The following is a 26002-nucleotide window of genomic DNA, read 5'->3' as shown; positions in this document are numbered from 1 at the left end:
CCGTCAAGAAATCAATGAAATGTAGTTTTTGAGAATGTCTTTATTTCTTCAGCGCATGGTAACGGCCAGGATTGGTCCCACAGTAAGAAAATCTTATTTATTTAAATTTTTAAATAAAGCGCTACTGCAGAGCCTAATGTAACCGCTGAATTCCAGCAATCATGTCAAATTAAGAAGAATGTTATTCCTTGGAGACCAAATGGCGCATTAATCACATTTATAAGGTCACAGTCCAGAATCAGTTGAATTAATTCCCACGGTCAATCGTTTCACTGTTAAAAGCGATACAACTTAGTAATATCGGAAGAAAATCAGTAAATACATGTTGGTACCATTATGTGACGCAACCGTTGTAACTCAAACGAATTGACATCGTTAGAAAGTCAATGAAATGTAGTTTTTAAAACTGTCTCTGTTTCTTCAGCGTGCGATAACGGCTAGGATTGGTCCCACAGTACAAAATGACTTATTTATCTAAATTTTTAAATAAAGCGTTACCACAGCGCCCAGTGTAATCGGTGAGTTCCATCAATCATGTCAAACTAAGAAGAATGTCAATTCTTGTAGTCAAAATGGCTCATTTATCACATTTATAAGGTCAAAGTCTAAAATCAGTTCAACTAAGTCCCACAGTCAATCGTTTCACTGTTGAAAGCGATACAACTTAGTAATATCGGAAAAATATCACTAAATACATGTTGGTACGAATGTGTGACGCAACCGTTGTAACTAAAACGGATTGACACGGTTAGAAAGTCAATGAAATGTACTTTTTGAAGCTGTCTCTACTTCTTCAGCGCAAACTAACGGCTAGGATTGGTCCTACAGTAAAAATGACTTATTTATCTAAATTTTTAAATGAATCGCTACCACAGGGTCCAGTGTAATCGCTGAGTTCCGGCAATCATGTCAAATTAAGAAGAATATCATTTCTTGTAGTCAAAATGACTCATTTATCACATTTATAAGGTCAAAGTCTAAAATCAGTTCAACTAAGTCCCACAGTCAATCGTTTCACTGTTGAAAGCGATACAACTTAGTATTATCGGAAGCAAATCACTAAATACATGTTGGTACGATTATGTGACGCAACCGTTGTAACTCAAACGGATTGACACCGTTAGAAAGTCAATGAAATGGAGTTTTTGAAACTGTCTCTATATCTTCAGCGCGCGCTAACGGCTAGGATTGGTCCCACAGTAAAAATGACTTATTTGTCTAAATTTTTAAATGAATCGCTACCACAGGGTCCAGTGTAATCGCTGAGTTCCGGCAATCATGTCAAATTAAGAAGAATATCATTTCTTGTAGTCAAAATGACTCATTTATCACATTTATAAGGTCAAAGTCCAAAATCAGTTCAATTAAGTCCCACAGTCAATCGTTTCGCTGTTGAAAGCGATACAACTTAGTAATATCGGAAGAAAATCACCAAATACATGTTGGTACGATTATGTGACGCAACCGTTGTAAGTCAAACGGATTTACACCGTTAGAAAGTCAATGAAATGTAGTTTTTGAAACTGTCTCTATTTCTTCAGCGCGCGATAACGGCTAGGATTGGTCCCACAGTACAAAATGACTTATTTATCTTAATTTTTAAATAAACCGTTACCACAGCGCCCAGTGTAATCGCTGAGTTTCATCAATCATGTCAAATTAAAGAGGATGTTATTTCTTCTAGTCAAAATGGCTCATTTATTACATTTCTAAGGTCACAGTCCAGAATCAGTTGAATTAATTCCCACGGTCAATCGTTTCACTGTTAAAAGCGATACAACTTAGTAATATCGGAAGGAAATCACTAAATACATGTTGGTACGAATATGTGACGCAACCGTTGTAACTCAAACGGAATTATACCGTCAAGAAATCAATGAAATGTAGTTTTTGAGAATGTCTTTATTTCTTCAGCGCATGGTAACGGCCAGGATTGGTCCCACAGTAAGAAAATCTTATTTATTTAAATTTTTAAATAAAGCGCTACTGCAGAGCCTAATGTAACCGCTGAATTCCAGCAATCATGTCAAATTAAGAAGAATGTTATTCCTTGGAGACCAAATGGCGCATTAATCACATTTATAAGGTCACAGTCCAGAATCAGTTGAATTAATTCCCACGGTCAATCGTTTCACTGTTAAAAGCGATACAACTTAGTAATATCGGAAGAAAATCAGTAAATACATGTTGGTACCATTATGTGACGCAACCGTTGTAACTCAAACGAATTGACATCGTTAGAAAGTCAATGAAATGTAGTTTTTAAAACTGTCTCTATTTCTTCAGCGTGCGATAACGGCTAGGATTGGTCCCACAGTACAAAATGACTTATTTATCTAAATTTTTAAATAAAGCGTTACCACAGCGCCCAGTGTAATCGGTGAGTTCCATCAATCATGTCAAACTAAGAAGAATGTCAATTCTTGTAGTCAAAATGGCTCATTTATCACATTTATAAGGTCAAAGTCTAAAATCAGTTCAACTAAGTCCCACAGTCAATCGTTTCACTGTTGAAAGCGATACAACTTAGTAATATCGGAAAAATATCACTAAATACATGTTGGTACGAATGTGTGACGCAACCGTTGTAACTAAAACGGATTGACACGGTTAGAAAGTCAATGAAATGTACTTTTTGAAGCTGTCTCTACTTATTCAGCGCAAACTAACGGCTAGGATTGGTCCTACAGTAAAAATGACTTATTTATCTAAATTTTTAAATGAATCGCTACCACAGGGTCCAGTGTAATCGCTGAGTTCCGGCAATCATGTCAAATTAAGAAGAATATCATTTCTTGTAGTCAAAATGACTCATTTATCACATTTATAAGGTCAAAGTCTAAAATCAGTTCAACTAAGTCCCACAGTCAATCGTTTCACTGTTGAAAGCGATACAACTTAGTATTATCGGAAGCAAATCACTAAATACATGTTGGTACGATTATGTGACGCAACCGTTGTAACTCAAACGGATTGACACCGTTAGAAAGTCAATGAAATGGAGTTTTTGAAACTGTCTCTATATCTTCAGCGCGCGCTAACGGCTAGGATTGGTCCCACAGTAAAAATGACTTATTTATCTAAATTTTTAAATGAATCGCTACCACAGGGTCCAGTGTAATCGCTGAGTTCCGGCAATCATGTCAAATTAAGAAGAATATCATTTCTTGTAGTCAAAATGACTCATTTATCACATTTATAAGGTCAAAGTCCAAAATCAGTTCAATTAAGTCCCACAGTCAATCGTTTCGCTGTTGAAAGCGATACAACTTAGTAATATCGGAAGAAAATCACCAAATACATGTTGGTACGATTATGTGACGCAACCGTTGTAAGTCAAACGGATTTACACCGTTAGAAAGTCAATGAAATGTAGTTTTTGAAACTGTCTCTATTTCTTCACCGCGCGATAACGGCTAGGATTGGTCCCACAGTACAAAATGACTTATTTATCTTAATTTTTAAATAAACCGTTACCACAGCGCCCAGTGTAATCGCTGAGTTTCATCAATCATGTCAAATTAAAGAGGATGTTATTTCTTCTAGTCAAAATGGCTCATTTATTACATTTCTAAGGTCACAGTCCAAAATCAGTTCAATTAAGTCCCACAGTCAATCGTTTCACTGTTGAAAGCGATACAACCCAGTAACATCCGAATACTATCACTAAATACTTGTTGGTACGAATATGTGACGCAACCGTTGTAACTCAAACGGATTTATACCGTCAGAAAGTCAATAAAATGTAGTCTTTGAAACTGTTCCTATTTATTCAGCGCGTGCTAAGGGCTAGGATTGGCCCCACAGTACAAAATGACTTATTTATCTAAATTTTTAAATAAAGCGTTACCACAGCGCCCAGTGTAATCGGTGAGTTCCATCAATCATGTCAAACTAAGAAGAATGTCATTTCTTGTAGTCAAAATGACTCATTTATCACATTTATAACGTCAAAGTCCAAAATCAGTTCAATTAAGTCCCACAGTCAATCGTTTCACTGTTGAAAGCTATACAACTTAGTAATATCGGAAAAAAATCACTAAATACATGTTGGTACGAATGTGTGACGCAACCGTTGTAACTCACACGGATTGACACCATTAGAAAATCAATGAAATTTAGTTTTGGAAACTGTCTCTCTTTCTTCAGCGCGCGATAACGGCTAGGATTGGTCCCACAATAAAAAATGACTTATTTATCTTAATTTTTAAATAAGGCCTTACCACAGCGCCCAGTGTAATCGCTGAGTTCCAGCAGTCATGTCAAATTAAGAAGAATATCATTTCTTGTAGTTAAAATGACTCATTTATCAGATTTATAAGGTCAAAGTCCAAAATCCGTTCAATTAAGTCCCACAGTCAATCGTTTCACTGTTGAAAGCGATACAACTTAGTAATATCGGAAAAAAGTCACTAAATACATGTTGGTACGAATGTGTGACGCAACCGTTGTAACTCAAACGGATTGACACCGTTAGAAAATCAAAGAAATTTAGTTTTAGAAACTGTCTCTATTTCTTCAGCGCGCGATAACGCTAGGATTGGTCCCACAGTAAAAAATGACTTATTTATCTTAATTTTTAAATAAAGCGTTACCACAGCGCCCTGTGTAATCGCTGAGTTCCAGCAATCATGTCAAATTAAGAAGAATATCATTTCTTGTAGTTAAAATGACTCATTTATCATATTGATAAGGTCAAACTCCAAAATCAGTTCAATTAAGTCCCACAGTCAATCGTTTCTCTGTTGAAAGCGATACAACTTAGTAATATCGGAAGAAAATCACTAAATACATGTTGGTACGATTATGTGACGCAACCGTTCTAACTCAAACGGATTGACACCGTTAGAAAGTCAATGAAATGTACTTTTTGAAACTGTCTCTATTTCTTCAGCTCGCGATAACGGCTAGGATTGGTCCCACAGTACAAAATGACTTATTTATCTTAATTTTTAAATAAAGCGTTACCGCAGCGCCCTGTGTAATCGGTGAGTTCCAGCAATCTTGTCAAATTAAGAAGAATGGTATTTCTTGGTGTCCAATTGTCTCACTTATAACATTTATAAGGTCAAAGTTCAAAATCAGTTCAATTAAGTCGCACAGTCAAACGTTTCACAGTTAAAAGCGATGCAACCTAGTAATATCCGAATACTTTCGCTAAATACATGTTGGTACGAATATGTGACGCAACCGTTGTAACTCAAACAGAATTATACCGCCAAGAATTCAATGAAATGTAGTTTTTGAGAATGTCTTTATTTCTTCAGCGCATGGTAACGGCCAGGATTGGTCCCACAGTAAGGAAATCTTATTTATCTAAATTTTTAAATAAAGCGCTACCGCAGAGCCTAATGTAACCGCTGAATTCCAGCAATCATGTCAAATTAAGAAGAATGTTATTCCATTGGGACCAATTGGCGCATTAATCACATTTATAAGGTCAGAGTCCAGAATCAGTTGATTTAATTCCCACGGTCTTTTGTTTCACTGTTAAAAGCGATACAACTTAGTAATATCGGAAGAAAATCAGTAAATACATGTTGGTACCATTATGTGACGCAAGCGTTGTAACTCAAACGAATTGACACCGTTAGAAAGTCAATGAAATGTAGTTTTTAAAACTGTCTCTATTTCTTCAGCGTGGGATAACGGCTAGGATTGGTCCCACAGTACAAAATGACTTATTTATCTAAATTTTTAAATAAAGCGTTACCACAGCGCCCAGTGTAATCGGTGAGTTCCATCAATCATGTCAAACTAAGAAGAATGTCATTTCTTGTAGTCAAAATGGCTCATTTATCACATTTATAAGGTCAAAGTCTAAAATCAGTTCAACTAAGTCCCACAGTCAATCGTTTCACTGTTGAAAGCGATACAACTTAGTATTATCGGAAGGAAATCACTAAGTACATGTTAGTATGAATATGTGACGCAACCGTTTTAACTCAAACGGATTGACACCGTTAGAAAGTCAATGAAATGTAGTTTTTGAAACTGTCTCTATTTCTTCAGCGTGCGATAACCGCTAGGATTGTTTCCACAGTAATAAATGACTTATTTATCTTAACTTTTAAACAAAGCGCTACCACAGCTCCCAGTGTAATCGCTGAGTTCCAGCAATCATGTCAAATTAAGGAGAATGTTATTTCTTCTAGTCATAATGGCTCATTTATTACATTTATAAGGTCAAAGTCCAAAATCAGTTCAATTAAGTCCCACAGTCAATCGTTTCTCTGTTGAAAGCGATACAACTTAGTAATATCGGAAGAAAATCACTAAATACATGCTGGTACGATTATGTGACGCAACCGTTCTAACTCAAACGGATTGACACCGTTAGAAAGTCAAAGAAATGTAGTTTTTGAAACTGTCTCTATTTCTTCAGCGCGCGATAACGGCTAGGATTGGTCCCACAGTACAAAATGACTTATTTATCTTAATTTTTAAATAAAGCGTTACCACAGCGCCCAGTGTAATCGCTGAGTTCCAGCAATCATGTCAAACTAAAAAGAATGTCATTTCTTGTAGTCAAATTGACTCATTTATCACATTTATAAGGTCAAAGTCCAAAATCAGTTCAATTAAGTCCCACAGTCACTCGTTTCACTGTTGAAAGCGATACAACTTAGTAATATCGGAAAAATATCACTAAATACATGTTGGTACGAATGTGTGACGCAACCGTTGTAACTAAAACGGATTGACACGGTTAGAAAGTCAATGAAATGTACTTTTTGAAGCTGTCTCTACTTCTTCAGCGCAAACTAACGGCTAGGATTGGTCCCACAGTAATAAAATGACTTATTCATCTTAATTTTTAAATAAAGCGCTACCACAGCGCCCAGTGTAATCGCTGAGTTCCAGCAATTATGTCAAATTAAGAAGAATGTTATTTCTTGGAGTTCAATTGTCTCACTTACAACATTTATAAGGTCAAAGTTCAAAAGCAGTTCAATTAAGTCGCACAGTCAAACGTTTCACAGTTAAAAGCGATGCAACCTAGTAATAGCCGAATACTTTCGCTAAATGCATGTTGGTACGAATATGTGATGCAACCGTTGTAACTCAAACGGAATTATACCGCCAAGAAATCAATGAAATGTAGTTTTTGAGAATGTCTTTATTTCTTCAGCGCGTGCTAACGGCCAGGATTGGTCCTACAGTAAGAAAATCTTATTTATCTAAATAATTAAATAAAGCGCTACCGCAGAGACTAATGTAACCGCTGAATTCCAGCAATCATGTCAAATTCAGAAGAATGTTATTCCTTGGAGACCAATTGGCGCATTAATCACATTTATAAGGTCACAGTCCAGAATCAGTTGAAATAATTCCCACGGTCAATCGTTTCACTGTTAAAAGCGATACAACTTAGTAATATCAGAAGAAAATCACCAAATACATGATGGTACGATTATGTGACGCAACCGTTGTAACTCAAACGCATTGACACCGTTAGAAAGTCAATGAAATGAAGTTTTTTAAACTGTCTCTATATCTTCAGCGCGCGCTAACGGCTAGGATTGGTCCCACAGTAAAAAATGACTTATTTATCTAAATTTTTAAAAAAAGGCTACCCAGAGCCTAATGTAATCGCTGAATTCCAGCAATCATGTCAAATTAAGAAGAATGTCATTCCTTGGCGTCCAATTGTCTCATTTATAACATTTATAAGGTCAAAGTCCAAAATCAGTTCATTTAAGTCGCACAGTCAAACGTTTCACAGTTAAAAGCGATGCAACCTAGTAATATCGGAATACTTTCGCTAAATACATGTTGGTACGAATATGTGACGCAACTGTTGTAACTCAAACGGAATTATACCGCCAAGAAATCAATGAAATGTAGTTTTTGAGAATGTCTTTATTTCATCAGCGCGTGCTAACGGCCAGGATTGGTCCCACAGTAAGAAAATCTTATTTATCTAAATTTTAAAATGAATCGCTACCACACGGTCCAGTGTAATCGCTGAGTTCCGGCAATCATGTCAAATTAAGAAGAATATCATTTCTTGTAGTCAAAATGACTCATTTATCACATTTATAAGGTGAAAGTCCAAAATCTGTTCAATTAAGTCCCACAGTCAATCGTTTCGCTGTTTAAAGCGATACAACTTAGTAATATCGGAAAAAAATCACTAAATTCATGTTGGTACGAATGTGTGACGCAACCATTGTAACTCAAGCGAATTGACACCGTTAGAAAGTCAATGAAATGTAGTTTTTGAAACTGTCTCTATATCTTCAGCGCGCGCTAACGGCTAGGATTGGTCCCACAGTAAAAATGACTTATTTATCTAACTTTTTAATGAATCGCTACCACAGGGTCCAGTGTAATCGCTGAGTTTCAGCAATCATGTCGAATTAAGAAGAATGTTATTCCTTGGAGTCCAATTGTCTCATTTATCACACTTATGAGGTCACAGTCCTGAATCAGTTCAAATAATTCCCACAGTTAATTGTTTCACTGTTAGAAGCGATGCAACCTAGTAATATCAGAAAAACATCGTTAATACATGTTGGTACAAATATGTGACCCAACCGTTGTAACTCAAACGGATTGACACCGTTAGAAAGTCAATGAAATGTACTTTTTGAAGCTGTCTCTATTTCTTCAGCGCGAACTAACGGCTAGGATTGGTCCAACAGTAAAAAATGACTTATTTATCTAAATTTTTAAAAAAAGGCTACCCAGAGCCTAATGTAATCGCTGAATTCCAGCAATCATGTCAAATTAAGAAGAATGTTATTCCTTGGAGACCTTTTGCCTCATTTATCACCTTTATAAGGTCACAGTCCTGAATCAGTTCAAATAATTCCCACAGTCAATCGTTTCACTGTTAAAAGAGATACAACTTAGGAATATCCGAAGAAAATCACTAAATACATTTTGGTACGAATATGTGACGCAACTGTTGTAACTCAACCGGATTGACACCGTTAGAAAGTCAATGAAATGTTGTTTTTGAAACTGTCTCTATTTCTTCGGCGCACGATAACGGCTAGGATTGGTCCCACAGTAAAAAAAGACTTATTTATCTTAATTTTTAAATAAAGCGCTACCACAGCGCCCAGTGTAATCGCTGAGTTCCAGCAATCATGTCAAATTAAGAAGAATGTTATTTCTTGGAGTCCAATTGTCTCACTTATAACATTTATAAGGTCAAAGTCCAAAATCAGTTCAATTAAGTCGCACAGTCAAACGTTTCACAGTTAAAAGCGATGCAACCTAGTAATATCCGAATGCTTTCGCTAAATACATGTTGGTACGATTATGTGACGCAACTGTTCTAACTCAAACGGATTGACACCGTTAGAAAGTCAATGAAATGGAGTTTTCGAAACTGTCTCTATATCTTCAGCGTGCGCTAACGGCTAGGATTGGTCCCACAGTAAAAATGACTTATTTATCTAAATTTTTAAATGAATCGCTACCACAGGGTCCAGTGTAATCGCTGAGTTCCGGCAATCATGTCAAATTAAGAAGAATATCATTTCTTGGAGTCCAATTGTCTCACTTATAACATTTATAAGGTCAAAGTCCAAAATCAGTTCAATTAAGTCGCACAGTCAAACGTTTCACAGTTAAAAGCGATGCAACCTAGTAATATCCGAATGCTTTCGCTAAATACATGTTGGTACGAATGTGTGACGCAACCGTTGTAACTCAAACGGATTGACACCGTTAGAAAATCAATGAAATTTAGTTTTAGAAACTGTCTCTATTTCTTCAGCGTGCGATAACGGCTAGGATTGGTCCCACAGTAAAAAATGACTTATTTATCTTAATTTTTAAATAAAGCGCTACCACAGCGCCCAGCGTAATAGCTGAGTTCCAGCAATCATGTCAAATTAAGAAGAATGTTATTTCTTGGAGTCCAATTGTCTCACTTATAACATTTACAAGGTCAAAGTCCAAAATCAGCTTATTTAAGTCGCACAGTCAAACGTTTCACAGTTAAAAGCGATGCAACCTAGTAATATCCGAATACTTTCGCTAAATACATGTTGGTACGAATATGTGACGCAACCGTTGTAACTCAAACGGAATTATACCGCCAAGAAATCAATGAAATGTAGTTTTTGAGAATGTCTTTATTTCTTCAGCGCGTGCTAACGGCCAGGATTGGTCCCACAGTAAGAAAATCTTATTTATCTAAATTTTAAAATGAATCGCTACCACACGGTCCAGTGTAATCGCTGAGTTCCGGCAATCATGTCAAATTAAGAAGAATATCATTTCTTGTAGTCAAAATGACTCATTTATCACATTTATAAGGTCAAAGTCCAAAATCAGTTCAATTAAGTCCCACAGTCAATCGTTTCACTGTTGAAAGCGATACAACTTAGTAATATCGGAAAAAAATCACTAAATATATGTTGGTACGAATGTGTGACGAAACCGTTGTACCTCAGACGGATTGACACCGTTAGAATATCAATGAAATTTAGTTTTAGAAAATGTGTCTATTTCTTCAGCGCGCGATAACGGCTAGGATTGGTCCCAAAATAAAAATTGACTTATTCATCTTAATTTTTAAATAAAGCCTTACCACAGCGCCCAGTGTAATCGCTGAGTTCCAGCAATTATGTCAAATTAAGAAGAATATCATTTCTTGTAGTCAAAATGACTCATTTATCACATTTATAAGGTCAAAGTCCAAAATCAGTTCAATTAAGTCCCACAGTCAATCGTTTCACTGTTGAAAGCGATACAACTTAGTAATATCGGAAAAAAATCACTAAATACATGTTGGTACGAATGTGTGACGCAACCGTTGTAACTCAAACGGATTGACACCGTTAGAAAATCAATGAAATTTAGTTTTAGAAACTGTCTCTATTTCTTCAGCGCGCGATAACGGCTAGGATTGGTCCCACAGTAAAAAATGACTTATTTATCTTAATTTTTAAATAAAGCGCTACCACAGCGCCCAGCGTAATCGCTGAGTTCCAGCAATCATGTCAAATTAAGAAGAATGTTATTTCTTGGAGTCCAATTGTCTCACTTATAACATTTACAAGGTCAAAGTCCAAAATCAATTCATTTAAGACGCACAGTCAAACGTTTCACAGTTAAAAGCGATGCAACCTAGTAATATCCGAATACTTTCGCTAAATACATATTGGTACGAATATGTGACGCAACCGTTGTAACTCAAACGGAATTTTACCGCCAAGAAATCAATGAAATGTAGTTTTTGAGAATGTCTTTATTTCTTCAGCGCGTGCTAACGGCCAGGATTGGTCCCACAGTAAGAAAATCTTATTTATCTAAATTTTAAAATGAATCGCTACCACACGGTCCAGTGTAATCGCTGAGTTCCGGCAATCATGTCAAATTAAGAAGAATATCATTTCTTGTAGTCAAAATGACTCATTTATCACATTTATAAGGTGAAAGTCCAAAATCAGTTCAATTAAGTCCCACAGTCAATCGTTTCGCTTTTGAAAGCGATACAACTTAGTAATATTGGAAAAAATCAGTAAACCCATGTTGGTACGATTATGTGACGCAACCGTTGTAACTCAAACGGATTGACACCGTTAGAAAGTCAATGAAATGGAGTTTTTGAAACTGTCTCTATATCTTCAGCGCGCGCTAACGGCTAGGATTGGTCCCACAGTAAAAATGACTTATTTATCTAAATTTTTAATAAATCGCTACCACAGGGTCCAGTGTAATCGCTGAGTTCCGGCAATCATGTCAAATTAGGAAGAATGTTCTTTCTTGGAGTCCAATTGTCTCATTTATCACACTTATGAAGTCACAGTCCTGAATCAGTTCAAATAATTCCCACAGTCAATCGTTTCACTGTTAGAAGCGATGCAACCTAGTAATATCAGGAAAACATCGTTAATACATGTTGGTACGAATATGTGACCCAACCGTTGTAACTCAAACGGATTGACACCGTTGGAAAGTCAATGAAATGTACTTTTTGAAGCTGTCTCTATTTCTTCAGCGCGAACTAACGGCTAGGATTGGTCCCACAGTAAAAAAAGACTTATTTATCTTAATTTTTAAATAAAGCGCTACCAGAGCGCCCAGTGTAATCGCTGAGTTCCAGCAATCATGTCAAATTAAGAAGAATGTTATTTCTTGGAGTCCAATTGTCTCACTTATAACATTTATAAGGACAAAGTCCAAAATCAGTTCAATTAAGTCGCACAGTCAAACGTTTCACAGTTAAAAGCGATGCAACCTAGTAATATCCGAATACTTTCGCTAAATACATGTTGATACGAATATGTGACGCAACCGTTGTAACTCAAGCGGAATTATACCGCCAAGAAATCAATGAAATGTAGTTTTTGTGAATGTCTTTATTTCTTCAGCGCGTGCTAACGGCCAGGATTGGTCCCACAGTAAGAAAATCTTATTTATCTAAATTTTTAATTAAAGCGCTTCCGCAGAGCCTAATGTAACCGCTGAATTACAGCAATCATGTCAAATTAAAAAGAATGTTAATCCTTGGAGACCAATTGGCGCATTAATCACATTTATAAGGTCACAGTCCAGAATCAGATGAATTAATTCCCACGGTCAATCGTTTCACTGTTAAAAGCGATACAACTTAGTAATATCGGAAGGAAATCACTAAATACATGTTGGTACGAATATGTGACCCAACCGTTGTAACTCAAACGGATTGACACCGTTAGAAAGTCAATGAAATGTAGTTTTTGAAACTGTCTCTACTTCTTCAGCGCGCGATAAAGGCTAGGATTGTTTCCACAGTAATAAATGACTTATTTTTCTTAACTTTTAAACAAAGCGCTACCACAGCGCCCAGTGTAATTGCTGAGTTCCAACAATCATGTCAAATTAAGAGGAATATCATTCCTTGTAGTCAAAATGACTCATTTATCACATTTATAAGGTCAAAGTCTAAAATCAGTTCAATTAAGTTCCACAGTCAATCGTTTCACTGTTGAAAGCGATACAACTTAGTAATATCGGAAAAAAATCACTAAATACATGTTGGTACGAATGTGTGACGCAGCCGTTGCAACTCAAACGGATTGACACCGTTAGAAAATCAATGAAATTTAGTTTTAGAAACTGTCTCTATTTCTTCAGCGCGCGATAAAGGCTAGAATTGGTCCCACAGTAAAAAATGACTTATTTATCTTAATTTTTAAATAAAGCCTTACCACAGCGCCCAGTGTAATCGCTGAGTTCCAGCAATCATGTCAAATTAAGAAGAATATCATTTCTTGTAGTCAAAATGACTCATTTATCACATTTATAAGGTCAAAGTCCAAAATCAGTTCAATTAAGTCCCACAGTCAATCGTTTCACTGTTGAAATCGATACAACTTAGTAATATCGGAAGAAAATCACTAAATACATGTTGGTACGATTATGTGACGCAACCGTTGTAAGTCAAACGGATTGACACCGTTAGAAAGTCAATGAAATGTAGTTTTTCAAACTGTCTCTATTTCTTCGGCGCGCGATAACGGCTAGGATTGGTCCCACAGTACAAAATGACTTATTTATCTTAATTTGTAAATAAAGCGTTACCACAGCGCCCAGTGTAATCGGTGAGTTCCATCAATCATGTCAAATTAAGGAGAATGTTATTTCTTCTAGTCAAAATGGCTCATTTATTACATTTATAAGGTCAAAGTCCAAAATCAGTTCAATTAAGTCCCACAGTCAATCGTTTCTCTGTTGAAAGCGATACAACTTAGTAATATCGGAAGAAAATCACTAAATACATGTTGGTACGAATATGTGACGCAACCGTTCTAACTCAAACGGATTGACACCGTTAGAAAGTCAATGAAATGGAGTTTTTGAAACTGTCTCTATATCTTCAGCGCGCGCCAACGGCTAGGATTGGTCCCACAGTAAAAATGACTTATTTATCTAAATTTTTAATTGAATCGCTACCACAGGGTCCAGTGTAATCGCTGAGTTCCGGCAATCATGTCAAATTAAGAAGAATATCATTTCTTGTAGTCAATATGACTCATTAATCACATTTATAAGGTCAAAGTCCAAAATCAGTTCAATTAAGTCCCACAGTCAATCGTTTCACTGTTGAAAGCGATACAACTTAGTAATATCGGAAAAAAATCACTAAATACATGTTGGTACGAATGTGTGACGCAACCGTTGTAACTCAAACGGATTGACACCGTTAAAAAATCAATGAAATTTAGTTTTAGAAACTGTCTCTATTTCTTCAGCGCCCGATAACGGCTAGGACTGGTCCCACAATAAAAATTGACTTATTTATCTTAATTTTTAAATAAAGCCTTACCACAGCGCCCAGTGTAATCGCTGAGTTCCAGCAATTATGTCAAATTAAGAAGAATATCATTTCTTGTAGTCAAAATGACTCATTTATCACATTTATAAGGTCAAAGTCCAAAATCAGTTCAATTAAGTCCCACAGTCAATCGTTTCACTGTTGAAAGCGATACAACTTAGTAATATCGGAAAAAAATCACTAAATACATGTTGGTAGGAATGTGTGACGCAACCGTTGTAACTCAAACGGATTGACACCGTTAGAAAATCAATGAAATTTAGTTTTAGAAACTGTCTCTATTTCTTCAGCGCGCGATAACGGCTAGGATTGGTCCCACAGTAAAAAATGACTTATTTATCTTAATTTTTAAATAAAGCGCTACCACAGCGCCCAGTGTAATCGCTGAGTTCCAGCAATCATGTCAAATTAAGAAGAATGTTATTTCTTGGAGTCCAATTGTCTCACTTATAACATTTATAAGGCCAAAGTCCGAAATCAGTTCAATTAAGTCGCACAGTCAAACGTTTCACAGTTAAAAGCGATGCAACCTAGTAATATCCGAATACTTTCGCTAAATACATGTTGATACGAATATGTGACGCAACCGTTGTAACTCAAACGGCATTATCCTGCCAAGAAATCAATGAAATGTAGTTTTTGTGAATGTCTTTATTTCTTCAGCGCGTGCTAACGGCCAGGACTGGTCCCACAGTAAGAAAATCTTATTTATCTAAATTTTTAAATAAAGCGCTACCGCAGAGCCTAATGTAACCGCTGAATTCCAGCAATCATGTCAAATTAAGAAGAATGTTATTCCTTGGAGACCAATTGGCGCATTAATCACATTTATAAGGTCACAGTCCAGAATCAGTTGAATTAATTCCCACGGTCAATCGTTTCCCTGTTAAAAGCGATACAACTTAGTAATATCGGAAGGAAATCACTAAATACATGTTGGTACGAATGTGTGACGCAACCGTTGTAACTCAAACGGATTGACACCGTTAGAAAGTCAATGAAATGTAGTTTTTGAAACTGTCTCTACTTTTTCAGCGCGCGATAACGGCTAGGATTGTTTCCACAGTAATAAATGACTTATTTTTCTTAACTTTTAAACAAAGCGCTACCACAGCGCCCAGTGTAATTGCTGAGTTCCAGCAATCATGTCAAATTAAGAAGAATATCATTTCTTGTAGTCAAAATGACTCATTTATCACATTTATAAGGTCAAAGTCCAAAATCAGTTCAATTAAGTCCCACAGTCAATCGTTTCACTGTTGAAAGCGATACAACTTAGTAATATCGGAAAAAAATCACTAAATACATGTTGGTACGAATGTGTGACGCAACCGTTGTACCTCAAACGGATTGACACCGTTAGAAAATCAATGAAATTTAGTTTTAGAAACTGTCTCTATTTCTTCAGCGCGCGATAACGGCTAGGATTGGTCCTAAAGTAAAAAATGACTTATTTATCTAAATTTTTAAATAAAGCCTTACCACAGCGCCCAGTGTAATCGCTGAGTTCCAGCAATCATGTCAAATTAAGAAGAATATCATTTCTTGTAGTCAAAATGACTCATTTATCTCATTTATAAGGTCAAAGTCCAAAATCAGTTCAATTCAGTCGCACAGTCAATCGTTTCACTGTTGAAAGCGATACAACTTAGTAATATCGGAAGAAAATCACCAAATACATGTTGGTACGATTATGTGACGGAACGGTTGTAAGTCAAACGGATTGAAACCGTTAGAAAGTCAATAAAATGTAGTTTTTCAAACTGTCTCTATTTCTTCGGCGCGTGATAACGGCTAGGATTGGTCCCACAGTACAAAATGACTTATTTATCTTAATTTTTAAATAAAGCGTTACCACAGCGCCCAGTGTAATCGGTAAGTTCCATCAATCATGTCAAATTAAGGAGAATGTTATTTCTTCTAATCAAAATGGCTCATTTATTACATTTATAAGGTCAAAGTCCAAAATCAGTTCAATTAAGTCCCACAGTCAGTCGTTTCTCTGTTGAAAGCAATACAACTTAGTAATATCGGAAGAAAATCACTAAATACATGTTGGTACGATTATGTGACGCAACCGTTCTAACTCAAACGGATTGACACCGTTAGAAAGTCAATGAAATGGAGTTTTCGAAACTGTCTCTATATCTTTAGCGCGCACTAACGCCTAGGACTGGTCACACAGTAAAAATGACTTATTTATCTACATTTTTAAATGAATCACTACCACAGGGTCCAGTGTAATCACTGAGTTCCGGCAATCATGTCAAATTAAGAAGAATATCATTTCTTGTAGTCAAAATCACTCATTTATCACATTTATAAGGTCAAAGTCCAAAGTCAGTTCAATTAAGTCCCACAGTCAATCGTTTCACTGTTGAAAGCGATACAACTTAGTAATATCGGAAAAAAATCACTAAATACATGTTGGTACGAATGTGTGACGCAACCGTTGTAACTCAAACGGATTGACACCGTTAGAAAATCAATGAAATTAAGTTTTAGAAACTATCTCTATTTCTTTAGCGCGCGATAACGGCTAGGATTGGTCCCACAGTAAAAAATGACTTATTTATGTTAATTTTTAAATAAAGCCTTACCACAGCGCCCAGTGAAATCGCTGAGTTCCAGCAATCATGTCAAATTAAGAAGAATATCATTTCTTGTAGTCAAAATGACTCATTTATCACATTTATAAGGTCAAAATCCAAAATCAGTTCAATTAAGTCTCATAGTCAATCTTTTCACTGTTGAAAGCGATACAACTTAGTAATATCGGAAGAAAATCACTAAATACATGTTGGTACGATTATGTGACGCAACCGTTGTAAGTCAAACGGATTGACACCGTTAGAAAGTCAATGAAATGTAATTTTTGAAACTGTCTCTATTTCTTCAGCGCGCGATAACAACTAGGATTGGTCCCACAGTACAAAATGACTTATTTATCTTCATTTTTAAAGAAGGTGTTACCACAGCGCCCAGTGTAATCGGTGAGTTTCATCAATCATGTCAAATTAAGGAGAATGTTATTTCTTCTAGACAAAATGGCTCATTTATTACATTTATAAGGTCAAAGTCCAAAATCAGTTCAACTAAGTCCCACAGTCAATCGTTTCAATGTTGAAAGCGATACAACTTAGTAATATCGGAAGAAAATCACTAAATACATGTTGGTACGATTATGTGACGCAACAGTTCTAATTCAAACGGATTGACACCGTTAGAAAGTCAATGAAATGGAGTTTTTGAAACTATCTCTATATCTTCAGCGCGCGCTAACGGCTAGGATTGGTCCCACAGTAAAAATGACTTATTTATCTAAATTTTTAAATGAATCGCTACCACAGGGTCCAGTGTATACGCTTAGTTCCACCAATCATGTCAAGTTAAGAAGAATGGGATTTCCTGGTGTCCAATTTTCTCACTTATAACATTTATAAGGTCAAAGTTCAAAATCAGTTCAATTAAGTCGCACAGTCAAACGTTTCACAGTTAAAAGCGATGCAACCTAGTAATATCGAATACTTTCGCTAAATACATGTTGGTACGAATATGTGACGCAACCGTTGTAACTCAAACGGAATTATACCGCCAAGAAATCAATGAAATGTAGTTTTTGAGAATGTCTTTATTCTTCAGCGCATGGTAACGGCGAGGATTGGTCCCACAGTAAGAAAATCTTATTTATCTAAATTTTTAAATAAACCGCTACCGCAGATCCTAATGTAACCGCTGAATTCCAGCAATCATGTCAAATTAAGAAGAATGTTATTCCTTGGAGACCAATTGGCGCATTAATCACATTTATAAGGTCAAAGTCCAATATCAGTTCAATTAATCCCACAGTCAATCGTTTCACTGTTGAAAGCGATACAACTTAGTAATATCGGAAGAAAATCAGTAAATACATGTTGGTACGATTATGTGACGCAACCGTTGTAACTTAAACGGATTGACACTGTTAGAAAGTCAATGACATATAGTTTTTAAAACTGTCTCTATTTCTTCAGCGCGCGATAAAGGCTAGGATTGGTCCCACAGTAAAAAATGACTTATTTATGTTAATTTTTAAATAAAGCCTTACCACAGCGCATAGTGAAATCGCTGAGTTCCAGCAATCATGTCAAATTAAGAAGAATATCATTTATTGTAGTCAAAATGACTCATTTATCACATTTATAAGGTCAAAATCCAAAATCAGTTCAATTAAGTCCCACAGTCAATCGTTTCACTGTTGAAAGCGATACAACTTAGTAATATCGGAAGAAAATCACTAAATACATGTTGGTACGATTATGTGACGCAACCGTTGTAAGTCAAACGGATTGACACCGTTAGAAAGTCAATGAAATGTGGTTTTTGAAACTGTCTCTATTTCTTCAGCGCGCGATAACGGCTAGGATTGGTCCCACAGTACAAAATGACTTATTTATCTTAATTTTTAAATAAGACGTTACCACAGCGCCCAGTGTAATCGGTGAGTTTCATCAATCATGTCAAATTAAGGAGAATGTTATTTCTTCTAGTCAAAATGGCTCATTTATTACATTCATAAGGTCAAAGTCCAAAATCAGTTCAACTAAGTCCCACAGTCAATCGTTTCAGTGTTGAAAGCGATACAACTTAGTAATATCGGAAGAAAATCACTAAATACATGTTGGTACGATTATGTGACGCAACCGTTGTAAGTCAACCGGATTGACACCGTTAGAAAGTCAATGAAATGGAGTTTTTGAAACTATCTCTATATCTTCAGCGCGCGCTAACGGCTAGGATTGGTCCCACAGTAAAAATGACTTATTTATCTAAATTTTTAAATGAATCGCTACCACAAGGTCCAGTGTATACGCTTAGTTCCACCAATCATGTCAAATTAAGAAGAATGGGATTTCTTGGTGTCCAATTGTCTCACTTATAACATTTATAAGGTCAAAGTTCAAAATCAGTTCAATTAAGTCCCACAGTCAATCGTTTCACTGTTGAAAGCGATACAACTTAGTAATATCGGAAGAAAATCAGTAAATACATGTTGGTACGATTATGTGACGCAACCGTTTTAACTCAAACGGATTGACACCGTTAGAAAGTCAATGAAATGTAGTTTTGAAAACTGTCTCTATTTCTTCAGCGTGCGATAACGGCTAGGATTGTTTCCACCGTAATAAATGACTTATTTATCTTAACTTTTAAACAAAGCGCTACCACAGCGCATAGTGTAATCGCTGAGTTCCAGCAATCATGTCAAATTAAGGAGAATGTTATTTCTTCTAGTCATAATGGCTCATTTATTACATTTATAAGGTCAAAGCCAAAAATCAGTTCAATTAAGTCCCACAGTCAATCGTTTCTCTGTTGAAAGCGATACAACTTAGTAATATCGGAAAAAAATCACTAAATACATGCTGGTACGATTATGTGACGCAACCGTTCTAACTCAAACGGATTCACACCGTTAGAAAGTCAATGAAATGTAGTTTTTGAAACTGTCTCTATTTCTTCAGCGCGCGATAACGGTTAGGATTGGTCCCACAGTTCAAAATGACTTATTTATCTTAATTTTTAAATAAAGCGTTACCACAGCACCCAGTGCAATCGCTGAGTTCCAGCAATTATGTCAAATTAAGAAGAATGTTATTTCTTGGAGTCCAATTGTCTCACTTATAACATTTATAAGGTCAAAGTTCAAAATCAGTTCAATTAAGTCCCACAGTCAATCGTTTCACTGTTGAAAGCGATACAACTTAGTAATATCGGAAGAAAATCAGTAAATACATGTTGGTACGATTATGTGACGCAACCGTTTTAACTCAAACGGATTGACACCGTTAGAAAGTCAATGAAATGGAGTTTTTGAAACTATCTCTATATCTTCAGCGCGCGCTAACGGCTAGGATTGGTCCCACAGTAAAAATGACTTATTTATCTAAATTTTTAAATGAATCGCTACCACAAGGTCCAGTGTATACGCTTAGTTCTACCAATCATGTCAAATTAAGAAGAATGGGATTTCTTGGTGTCCAATTGTCTCACTTATAACATTTATAAGGTCAAAGTTCAAAATCAGTTCAATTAAGTCCCACAGTCAATCGTTTCACTGTTGAAAGCGATACATCTGAGTAATATCGGAAGAAAATCAGTAAATACATGTTGGTACGATTATGTGACGCAACCGTTTTAACTCAAACGGATTGACACCGTTAAAAAGTCAATGAAATGTAGTTTTGAAAACTGTCTCTATTTCTTCAGCGTGCGATAACGGCTAGGATTGTTTCCACCGTAATAAATGACTTATTTATCTTAACTTTTAAACAAAGCGCTACCACAGCGCATAGTGTAATCGCTGAGTTCCAGCAATCATGTCAAATTAAGGAGAATGTTATTTCTTCTAGTCATAATGGCTCATTTATTACATTTATAAGGTCAAAGCCAAAAATCAGTTCAATTAAGTCCCACAGTCAATCGTTTCTCTGTTGAAAGCGATACAACTTAGTAATATCGGAAAAAAATCACTAAATACATGCTGGTACGATTATGTGACGCAACCGTTCTAACTCAAACGGATTCACACCGTTAGAAAGTCAATGAAATGTAGTTTTTGAAACTGTCTCTATTTCTTCAGCGCGCGATAACGGTTAGGATTGGTCCCACAGTTCAAAATGACTTATTTATCTTAATTTTTAAATAAAGCGTTACCACAGCACCCAGTGCAATCGCTGAGTTCCAGCAATTATGTCAAATTAAGAAGAATGTTATTTCTTGGAGTCCAATTGTCTCACTTACAAAATTTATAAGGTCAAAGTCCAAAAGCAGTTCAATTAAGTCGCACAGTCAAACGTTTCACAGTTAAAAGCGATGCAACCTAGCAATATCCGAATACTTTCGATAAATACATGTTGGTACGAATATGTGACGCAACCGTTGTAACTCAAACGGAATTATACCGCCAAGAAATCAATGAAATGTAGTTTTTGAGAATGTCTTTATTTCTTCAGCGCGTGCTAACGGCCAGGATTGGTCCCACAGTAAGAAAATCTAATTTATCTAAATATTTAAATAAAGCGCTACCGCAGAGCCTAATGTAACCGCTGAATTCCAGCAATCATGTCAAATTCAGAAGAATGTTATTCCTTGGAGACCAATTGGCGCATTAATCACATTTTTAAGGTCACAGTCCAGAATCAGTTGAAATAATTCCCACGGTCAATCGATTCACTGTTAAAAGCGATACAACTTAGTAATATCGGAAGGAAATCACTAAATACATGTTGGTACGAATATGTGACGCAACCGTTGTAACTCAAACGGATTGACACCGTTAGAAAGTCAATGAAATGTAGTTTTTAAACTGTCTCTATTTCTTCAGCGCGCGATAACGGCTAGGATTGTCTCCACAGTACTAAATGACTTATTTATCTAAATTTTTAAATGAATCGCTACCACAAGGTCCAGTGTATACGCTTAGTTCCACCAATCATGTCAAATTAAGAAGAATGGGATTTCTTGGTGTCCAATTGTCTCACTTATAACATTTATAAGGTCAAAGTTCAAAATCAGTTCAATTAAGTCCCACAGTCAATCGTTTCACTGTTGAAAGCGATACAACTTAGTAATATCGGAAGAAAATCAGTAAATACATGTTGGTACGATTATGTGACGCAACCGTTTTAACTCAAACGGATTGACACCATTAGAAAGTCAATGAAATGGAGTTTTTGAAACTATCTCTATATCTTCAGCGCGCGCTAACGGCTAGGATTGGTCCCACAGTAAAAATGACTTATTTATCTAAATTTTTAAATGAATCGCTACCACAAGGTCCAGTGTATACGCTTAGTTCCACCAATCATGTCAAATTAAGAAGAATGGGATTTCTTGGTGTCCAATTGTCTCACTTATAACATTTATAAGGTCAAAGTTCAAAATCAGTTCAATTAAGTCCCACAGTCAATCGTTTCACTGTTGAAAGCGATACAACTTAGTAATATCGGAAGAAAATCAGTAAATACATGTTGGTACGATTATGTGACGCAACCGTTTTAACTCAAACGGATTGACACCGTTAAAAAGTCAATGAAATGTAGTTTTGAAAACTGTCTCTATTTCTTCAGCGTGCGATAACGGCTAGGATTGTTTCCACCGTAATAAATGACTTATTTATCTTAACTTTTAAACAAAGCGCTACCACAGCGCATAGTGTAATCGCTGAGTTCCAGCATTCATGTCAAATTAAGGAGAATGTTATTTCTTCTAGTCATAATGGCTCATTTATTACATTTATAAGGTCAAAGCCAAAAATCAGTTCAATTAAGTCCCACAGTCAATCGTTTCTCTGTTGAAAGCGATACAACTTAGTAATATCGGAAAAAAATCACTAAATACATGCTGGTACGATTATGTGACGCAACCGTTCTAACTCAAACGGATTCACACCGTTAGAAAGTCAATGAAATGTAGTTTTTAAACTGTCTCTATTTCTTCAGCGCGCGATAACGGCTAGGATTGTCTCCACAGTACTAAATGACTTATTTATCTTAACTTTTAAACAAAGCGCTACCACAGCGCCCAGTGTAATCGCTGAGTTCCAGCAATCATGTCAAATTAAGAAGAATGATATTTTTTTTAGTCAAAATGGCTCATTTATTACATTTTTAAGGTCACAGTCCAGAATCAGTTGAAATAATTCCCACGGTCAATCGTTTCACTGTTAAATGCAATACAACTTAGTAATATCGGAAGGAAATCACTAAATACATGTTGGTACGAATATGTGACGCAACCGTTGTAACTCAAACGGATTGACACCGTTAGAAAGTCAATGAAATGTAGTTTTTGAAACTGTCTCTATTTCTTCAGCGTGCGATAACGGCTAGGATTGTTTCCACCGTAATAAATGACTTATTTATCTTAACTTTTAAACAAAGCGCTACCACAGCGCATAGTGTAATCGCTGAGTTCCAGCAATCATGTCAAATTAAGGAGAATGTTATTTCTTCTAGTCATAATGGCTCATTTATTACATTTATAAGGTCAAAGCCAAAAATCAGTTCAATTAAGTCCCACAGTCAATCGTTTCTCTGTTGAAAGCGATGCAACTTAGTAATATCGGAAAAAAATCACTAAATACATGCTGGTACGATTATGTGACGCAACCGTTCTAACTCAAACGGATTCACACCGTTAGAAAGTCAATGAAATGTAGTTTTTGAAACTGTCTCTATTTCTTCAGCGCGCGATAACGGTTAGGATTGGTCCCACAGTTCAAAATGACTTATTTATCTTAATTTTTAAATAAAGCGTTACCACAGCACCCAGTGCAATCGCTGAGTTCCAGCAATTATGTCAAATTAAGAAGAATGTTATTTCTTGGAGTCCAATTGTCTCACTTACAAAATTTATAAGGTCAAAGTCCAAAAGCAGTTCAATTAAGTCGCACAGTCAAACGTTTCACAGTTAAAAGCGATGCAACCTAGTAATATCCGAATACTTTCGATAAATACATGTTGGTACGAATATGTGACGCAACCGTTGTAACTCAAACGGAATTATACCGCCAAGAAATCAATGAAATGTAGTTTTTGAGAATGTCTTTATTTCTTCAGCGCGTGCTAACGGCCAGGATTGGTACCACAGTAAGAAAATCTAATTTATCTAAATATTTAAATAAAGCGCTACCGCAGAGCCTAATGTAACCGCTGAATTCCAGCAATCATGACAAATTCAGAAGAATGTTATTCCTTGGAGACCAATTGGCGCATTAATCACATTTTTAAGGTCACAGTCCAGAATCAGTTGAAATAATTCCCACGGTCAATCGATTCACTGTTAAAAGCGATACAACTTAGTAAAAGGAAATCACTAAATACATGTTGGTACGAATATGTGACGCAACCGTTGTAACTCAAACGGATTGACACCGTTAGAAAGTCAATGAAATGTAGTTTTTGAAACTGTCTCTATTTCTTCAGCGCGCGATAACGGTTAGGATTGGTCCCACAGTTCAAAATGACTTATTTATCTTAATTTTTAAATAAAGCGTTACCACAGCACCCAGTGCAATCGCTGAGTTCCAGCAATTATGTCAAATTAAGAAGAATGTTATTTCTTGGAGTCCAATTGTCTCACTTACAAAATTTATAAGGTCAAAGTCCAAAAGCAGTTCAATTAAGTCGCACAGTCAAACGTTTCACAGTTAAAAGCGATGCAACCTAGTAATATCCGAATACTTTCGATAAATACATGTTGGTACGAATATGTGACGCAACCGTTGTAACTCAAACGGAATTATACCGCCAAGAAATCAATGAAATGTAGTTTTTGAGAATGTCTTTATTTCTTCAGCGCGTGCTAACGGCCAGGATTGGTCCCACAGTAAGAAAATCTAATTTATCTAAATATTTAAATAAAGCGCTACCGCAGAGCCTAATGTAACCGCTGAATTCCAGCAATCATGTCAAATTCAGAAGAATGTTATTCCTTGGAGACCAATTGGCGCATTAATCACATTTTTAAGGTCACAGTCCAGAATCAGTTGAAATAATTCCCACGGTCAATCGATTCACTGTTAAAAGCGATACAACTTAGTAATATCGGAAGGAAATCACTAAATACATGTTGGTACGAATATGTGACGCAACCGTTGTAACTCAAACGGATTGACACCGTTAGAAAGTCAATGAAATGTAGTTTTTAAACTGTCTCTATTTCTTCAGCGCGCGATAACGGCTAGGATTGTCTCCACAGTACTAAATGACTTATTTATCTTAACTTTTAAACAAAGCGCTACCACAGCGCCCAGTGTAATCGCTGAGTTCCAGCAATCATGTCAAATTAAGAAGAATGATATTTTTTTTAGTCAAAATGGCTCATTTATTACATTTATAAGGTCAAAGTCCAAAATCAGTTCAATTAAGTCCCACAGTCAATCGTTTCGCTGTTGAAAGCGATACAACTTAGTAATATCGGAAGAAAATCATTAAGTACATGATGGTACGATTATGTGACGCAACTGTTCTAACTCAAACGGATTCACACACGGATTCACATGTAGTTTTTGAAACTGTCTCTATTTCTTCAGCGCGCGATAACGGTTAGGATTGGTCCCACAGTTCAAAATGACTTATTTATCTTAATTTTTAAATAAAGCGTTACCACAGCACCCAGTGCAATCGCTGAGTTCCAGCAATAATGTCAAATTAAGAAGAATGTTATTTCTTGGAGTCCAATTGTCTCACTTACAAAATTTATAAGGTCAAAGTCCAAAAGCAGTTCAATTAAGTCGCACAGTCAAACGTTTCACAGTTAAAAGCGATGCAACCTAGTAATATCCGAATACTTTCGATAAATACATGTTGGTACGAATATGTGACGCAACCGTTGTAACTCAAACGGAATTATACCGCCAAGAAATCAATGAAATGTAGTTTTTGAGAATGTCTTTATTTCTTCAGCGCGTGCTAACGGCCAGGATTGGTCCCACAGTAAGAAAATCTAATTTATCTAAATATTTAAATAAAGCGCTACCGCAGAGCCTAATGTAACCGCTGAATTCCAGCAATCATGTCAAATTCAGAAGAATGTTATTCCTTGGAGACCAATTGGCGCATTAATCACATTTTTAAGGTCACAGTCCAGAATCAGTTGAAATAATTCCCACGGTCAATCGTTTCACTGTTAAATGCAATACCACTTAGTAATATCGGAAGGAAATCACTAAAT

The sequence above is a fragment of the Hydractinia symbiolongicarpus genome, chromosome 3 (assembly GCF_029227915.1).
Source record: "Hydractinia symbiolongicarpus strain clone_291-10 chromosome 3, HSymV2.1, whole genome shotgun sequence".
In the NCBI taxonomy this organism is placed as follows: domain Eukaryota; kingdom Metazoa; phylum Cnidaria; class Hydrozoa; order Anthoathecata; family Hydractiniidae; genus Hydractinia; species Hydractinia symbiolongicarpus.
The sequence above is the reverse complement of the archived record's forward strand: the minus strand, read 5'-3'. Positions refer to the sequence as shown.